The 6,581-nt window shown below is 40.4% G+C and overlaps 1 pseudogene; it reads left to right on the plus strand.

The window, feature by feature from the left end:
* Window positions 1–581: 581 nt before the first annotated feature.
* On the plus strand, window positions 582–6,260 carry LOC111824261 (annotated as a pseudogene).
* Window positions 6,261–6,581: the final 321 nt, after the last annotated feature.

Here is a 6,581-nt window from a genome sequence, read left to right on the forward strand (position 1 = left end):
AAAGGCCTTTCTTTTTCTTTGCTGTGGCCTTCCACAATTTATGAGAAGCATCTGGTAATTAATCCCCTTAGCTCCTCTGATTTAAACAGCCCCTGTGTTCAAAGTACAATACAAGATAAGCTACTCTCAAGGCTACATTCTTACATACATACCCCTCCTTCCTGCTATTTTTACAACTCAGGGATAATTTGCACCAAGAAGTCTCTAGGTAAGTTCTCCTCCCTCCTCCCCTTCAAACAAGGCTCTTTTGAACTCTGTAACTTTTGCTTTAAGAATGTTTTACAGGCTTTAGAACTAACAAACTACAATTTCCCTGATGTCTGCTCAGTTTCAGCCCCCAAGTTCCCCTCCCATCCTTGTCACCTAGCAACAGCAGCCAAGGCTTTAAAAGGGGGAGCAGCTTTTTGTTCTTTGCCATGCACAGGCGCTTTCCCTTCGGGGAAAATAAACTTTCTCTCTGCATCTGTCTCTTCTTTTAGATGTGAATCCTTGCACAGCCCGCATTGCCGGCCCAAAACATTAACACTTTTTAAAAGGTGAACTGAATTGAACCATAATATAAAGTTGAAACTTTGCAGAACATGTTTTACCACTGCAACAGTTACTCATTAGGTGGTATTAATTCTGGCAATTGGTGAGTTTATTTATTACTGTGTTAGGTTCAGTATTATATAATTTTCTTGCTGAAAAACTTGCCCATGATACATATGGCAAGATAATTTGTAGAGATTATTTATGTTTGGCTCTTATTGATATAAAACACAGAAAAGAATAAAAGAGACCACTCCAAATCCATTTCAAGAACGCAGGCAAGCTTTTGTTTTTCTTGTCCCAGGGTTGGAAGCAGAAATGCCAATAATTCAGTTCAGGATCTGAACTTTCCACTATCTTTGAGTGTGTGTGTGTGTGTTAGACGAGTTTGCTTAAGTAGATTATAATGGATATAGTCCCATCTGAAGTGGAAGAGGGAACTTTGGAGTTTCTACTGAGACAGAGAAGGAAAGGGTTTTCCTATGCTAGCCCCTGGTGGTACAAAGTAGAACAGACATGCTTTCTGTCCTCAAGGAGCTTTGCGGGTCCTGGAGACTGCGGATCGAGGTCAGTGAGTACACAGTACATGAGATAAGTGGTGGGCAGCATGGATAGATATCACAATGATACTCTAGGTGAGTGTGTGTGTATCTGTACATGTGTCATGAAGAGGAAGGAAAAGACAGGGAAGATGGTACTTGAGCAAGTTTGAATGGAGTTATGAAGGCTAGGAAGCACAGCATCATTCCGAATGTAAGTATCCTATTTATGAAATTTCTTGTAAACAATTTAAAATGTAAGTTCAGGTCTCATCTGTAATGCCAGAAACATTAGGACTCCTTATACCCTCCATAGCCTCTGTGTATCATTTGTATCTTTTTTCCCATTTACATTTGTCTGTATCAATTATTCTTACTTGAGAGGCAATTGGTGTTTCTGTTTTATTGTTCATCACTGTACTAGAGGACCAGTGCATGAATTCATGCACGGTGGGGTCCAGCCGCCCACCCCCGATCAGGATGGGGGGGCAGCTGATTCGGGGCGGGACCAGCCAGTGGGAGTTATTAGTGTCAAAGATCTTTGCAGGTGTATACACGTTTGCTGTTGGCTTTCGGATGAGCTGAAGCTTCAAAGGTGCTTTAGTGTCAGGGACACTTACAGCTTCCGTTTCTAAGCCTCTCCCTAGACAGGTAATGTGGTTTAGTTCCCTGCTGACAAACCCTCTAAGGAGAGGCCGTGGTGTGATGTGGCTGCCCTCTTTGGTTGTAAGCAGTGGAGAGAGAGCACAGGAAGATGGTGGTTGTGCTGGGTGCCTCTCCTGGACATCTGACTGACAGTCCAGACCATGAGCAGTTTTCCTCCTGGTCACTCGTCATTCAGGTTCCTGTCTATGAAGGCTGGAGAGCGTTTACTTACTTAGAATCACTGAAGGTCACACTTCAGTGATTGGGGTTGGGGGGGCCCATCGGGGGCGGGGCTGGCAGGGGGAGGGGCCCGGGCGGTTGACTGGCCAGCCTATCGGGCTGGTTGGCTGCCACAGTGCCTGTCATAGCCACTGGTTGTTCTGGTCGTTCCACCACCTTTCAGTCACTTTGCTTTTATATATATAGATAGATTCTTTTTGTCTAGTGCAGCTCCTGGCTTTATGTCTGGCACATAAATACACAATACATATTTGTTGACTGGTATAATACATAAAATTGTATCTGCCTCAGCAATCCCAATACTTTTGTATTATTTTTTTTATCAGATATTCGATACTTTTTAATCTTTTCTGTTTCTATCCTGTCACATTGTTTATGATTTCTACATGAAGAACTGACACTTAAAATATGACTTTGTTCCAAAAATTGTTGGAATTATTTAAAATCCACACCAATGTGTCCTTCTGGGTGTTGTATTTTACCCTTTTAATGATCATTCTTTTATCTTTTCCTCCTTTATATTTTTATGTGTGACTAGAGTGAGCAGTTTGTTTACAAGACATTTGAAGACTTTGGGTTTTCCTGTAATCCTCTAGTTATTAGTGTTCTCAGCACAATACTCGACCGTTGTCTGAAGAAAGACACATAAGGAGAAAAAGTGTGGGGAGTTGGCCTATCCTAGAATGATCCTTTGGCCTCCAGGCAATAGGGACCTGTGTGAGCACAGCAGGCTTGAGTCACATGCTTTCTCTTTAAGTACAACCTTTGAAGATGTCGCTCTGCTGTCTTTGGCAGTCTGAGCTCTCTGAAATGTGGTTTCCTGGTAGTAATCTGCTTACTTTCCTCCCACTTTTGAAGTTTGGAGATTCTTTATATTTGTTTTCTTCAACTTTACAGCCATTATTATGACATATCACAGTATTGACTTCTGCTTATTCATTTGATATCAGGCATATTTTCTACCTTTTTTTGTTTCTTATCTTTGTTATTTTAATTTCAAAACTTTTCCCAGTAAAATGTTCATTATTATTTTTGATCTATTAATCTGATGTTTTTCATATATTTTAAGATTTTATTTCAATGATATAATAGCCATATATATTTCTATATTCTTTTATATAAAATTTTTGCTGTTCTCTACATTTTTCTTGAATCTGTATCTTCTATTTTATAAATGGCATGTTTAGGTACCATTATATCATTGTATTATATGAAAGATCTTTTTTTTATCACTGAAGTCAGGTTAATGGTTCCCCGTTTTCCTCTCTTGCACGCTCTCCTCTCTCAACTTCAGATTAGGACCTAACAGTTGCATCTCCTGAGCCAGTTTTTCCCCAGAACCCAGTGAGACGAAGTAATCCTTTAGAACAACAGAGTCCTGCCCAGGTGGCTCAGTTGGTTGGGTGTCATCCCATGAACGGAAACGTGGCCGGTCCATCCCTGGTAGTGGGCATGCAGGAGGCAGCCATTGATGTTTTCCTCTCATACTGGTTTCACTGTCTCTCTTCCTCTCTCTTTAAAAGTAAATTTCAATTAAAAAAGAAAAGAAAAATGGTACCTAAGAATGTGTATATGGACTAGAATGCAAACACACACAATTTATCGTGTACAGTCCCTGTTTCAGTATTATTTTCCAATTACATTATTGAATTTTAGTTTCTTCATTAACAGTGTCAATGGTATTCCTATGGTTGGATAATTATGAAGCTATAGATAAACACTAATCTTAATTGAAAGCATTTAGCCTAATTGCTTTTTACCCTTAAACAAGCTCATGGCTCTGCTCCTTTGTTCCTTCCTTCAACAAATATATATTAAGTACTTTTTGTAAGTCAATTGTTGGGCAGACTTCAGGCATCCCAGTAAATCCAGGTTAGTTTCTGACATTTGCTACATTTGTTTCAATTCACGTGACAGATTGCAGAAACCTGGTCTAGGATGATATCACTGGATTAGGATGATAGCTACTGGGGAATTTAAATTCTGATTATACATTGAAGCTTGAGCCAAAGGATATATTCTAGTGCTACAAATGACACATGGCATTACATATTGCTCCCAGACCATATGTACCCTTACGATGTTGTCCAATGTTTTAGAAATGTCAACAGCTGACTACTTGAGCCCTTCCAGTTAAACTTGACAGATTGACCATCCTTGCCCATCAGCTCTTCCTCCAAAAACTTTATTAAACTATCAATGATGAATTAAAAAGCTATTAGTCACGAGGACAAAGAGAACATAAGAGACAGTGCACGAAAGATTTCAGAAAACGTTTACACAATAAACTAATGGAGATTTAATAGACTTAGAAGAAATAGGAATCCAGTGCCTGCAGGAGTGGAGCACTCATAAGAAGTGATCTAGTTTGCCTGACAGAATGTCCATAACATAGGGTGAGAGACAATTGACAGCATGATTGGTTGAAAATCCATATACCAATTGGCTGAAGTTGCTCCGTTTCCTCGAGCACTCAGGAAACTGCCCTACTTACATCCATCCAGGTAGCAAGAGGCTGAGTGTGGAGAAACTGAGCCCAGGAGCTTCAGGATTCAGAGATAGAAGATACAGGATGAGGTGGGGGCGAGTATAGGAGCTAAGAATAGCATGATTGTAGAGAAATCTACATTTTGAAATGCAGCCTGCTTTTCCTGCCTTGCTCCTAGCATCCTAGACAGCCAGGTTTAGTATAACCTCCCCACTAACACACACCAACACACTTCTTCCAGTGAGCTTTTGGTTTTAACATATTAAGAGGCAGCCAACAATCTTTAGACATTTTAGAAAAGATAAACTTAGGAGACAGATACAAAAACAAATAGCGGTAGGTGGGGGGTGGGGGTGGGGGGGGAAGTGAACAAAAACAATCAATAGAACACAGGAAACAAAAAGAAGCCAGTATCAGCAAGGATATAAGCAAAGGCAAACTGCTTATGACACCAAAACATGTTCATATGAAAAAATCAGAGAACAATTTTTAGTTTTGGAAATTAAAAACATGATGAACAAAAAGAGGTTTGTTTCGGCCTCTGCTGGTGGCTTGGTAAGACCCCAGAGCGGCTGGGGGGCCAGCGGTCTGCAGGACGAGGTGCTGCCAGCAGGAGGCATGGGCGTGGGCAGTGGCAGGAAGCTGGGCTGTGAGGCTGAGCAGATGGCCATGGCAGTGGAGGGGATGCCTGTCGGGGCACTGCTGAGTTGATGGGTGCCTGACGCATGGAAGAGTCCACGATGTTCCTCTATGCTCACCTCTCTAGGCCAGCCACTGCACCTGCCACAGAGTGAAGGACCTGGGAGCATTGCTCTTGGCAGTCTAGAATGAGCGCAGCTCTCTGAGTTCTTGAAGCTCTACCCGGAATAAGCACAGACATTCTAATCCTGAGGAAAAAAGGCTCAGTTTGAAGATGGCTACCATTGGGAACAAGAACAATTTGTGTCAAAGACAGAGAAGTGTCAAAAATCTAAGGGATTTAACCAACTTTTTTGGTGAGGGTGGAGAGTGGGGAGAGATCTTGTACATAAACTTTTATCCTGGCTACCAATATTTTGGATAGATCCTTGGCTTTTATGAAGGTGAAACCTAAAATTCTTCTTGCATTGGAGTCTATTGTTTTTGCTGGCTTCCAGAATAGTTGAAGAAGAATGCAATGTTTCATCTACTCATAAAATAATCCAGGTTAGTCCATGTAAATACACTGGCAGAAAAGAAAAGGAAATATTCTCCTGGAAAAAAAAATCCCAACTATGAATGAAACATACTGCTATCTCATGTCTTTTTTTCTTCTCTCACTTATATAAGACATTAATTTTATATTTAAGAAAGAGAAGAAATACTGAGCCCTGATAAACTGGAAGCTTAGCTGAAAGTATAAAATTTTCTACCAGTCTTTTCAAAAGCAAAGCCATCTGGGTCAGTTTTGTGCCTTCTCAATTGAGAAGTAGAAACCTAATTCATTAAACTATTGCAAGTTCTCCTGCTTGTTATAAAGGGTTCAACGATTAAGGACACTGAGTTCTTTTTACTGGAGAGAGGTAGTTTCTAATTACCTAGCTGAATATTTTCTCTTGAAGGTTGAAAAAAGTTGGTTTGGATTGTTTCTAGGTGCAGAACCCAGACCCTCCAAGACAGCAGCTAGAGTGTTCCTGAGCTGTCAATAACACCAGGGAGTAGCATCTTGATGAAGGTGAGGACTCTGAAGATGTGAGTTGTAGAGAATGAAGTCTCAGCAGCTCTCTCTCCGACAGTGATCCAAGATGCATGTTCTTTTTCAACTTGAAGTGGCACAGTCTCTGTGCTGTCCATTTTAGAAATCTAATTGTACTCTGACAGGACTGAAAGTATGTGTATAGTTTATAAACAAAACAATAAATGAAGGATTATGTTGTATTTTTGTCCGGCTCCCATTTAGACAGGAATACATACACTGGAACACCTGTTGTCTATAATTATTCAGACCAGATTTGGTCTGTTTCTACACTCTAAGCTGTCAAATGAGCTAGGACCTCGCTAATGATGAAAAATAGTTAATATCGGCACTTTGTTTTTCTCTGAATAAAAATGATCTTTACTACTTGTTCATATAGATAATAGATTTTGTGGGTATGGATGTAGGAAGCTGAAGGAGAGAA

The sequence above is a fragment of the Myotis lucifugus genome, unplaced genomic scaffold (assembly GCF_000147115.1).
Source record: "Myotis lucifugus unplaced genomic scaffold, Myoluc2.0 scaffold_1064, whole genome shotgun sequence".
Lineage (NCBI taxonomy): Eukaryota > Metazoa > Chordata > Mammalia > Chiroptera > Vespertilionidae > Myotis > Myotis lucifugus.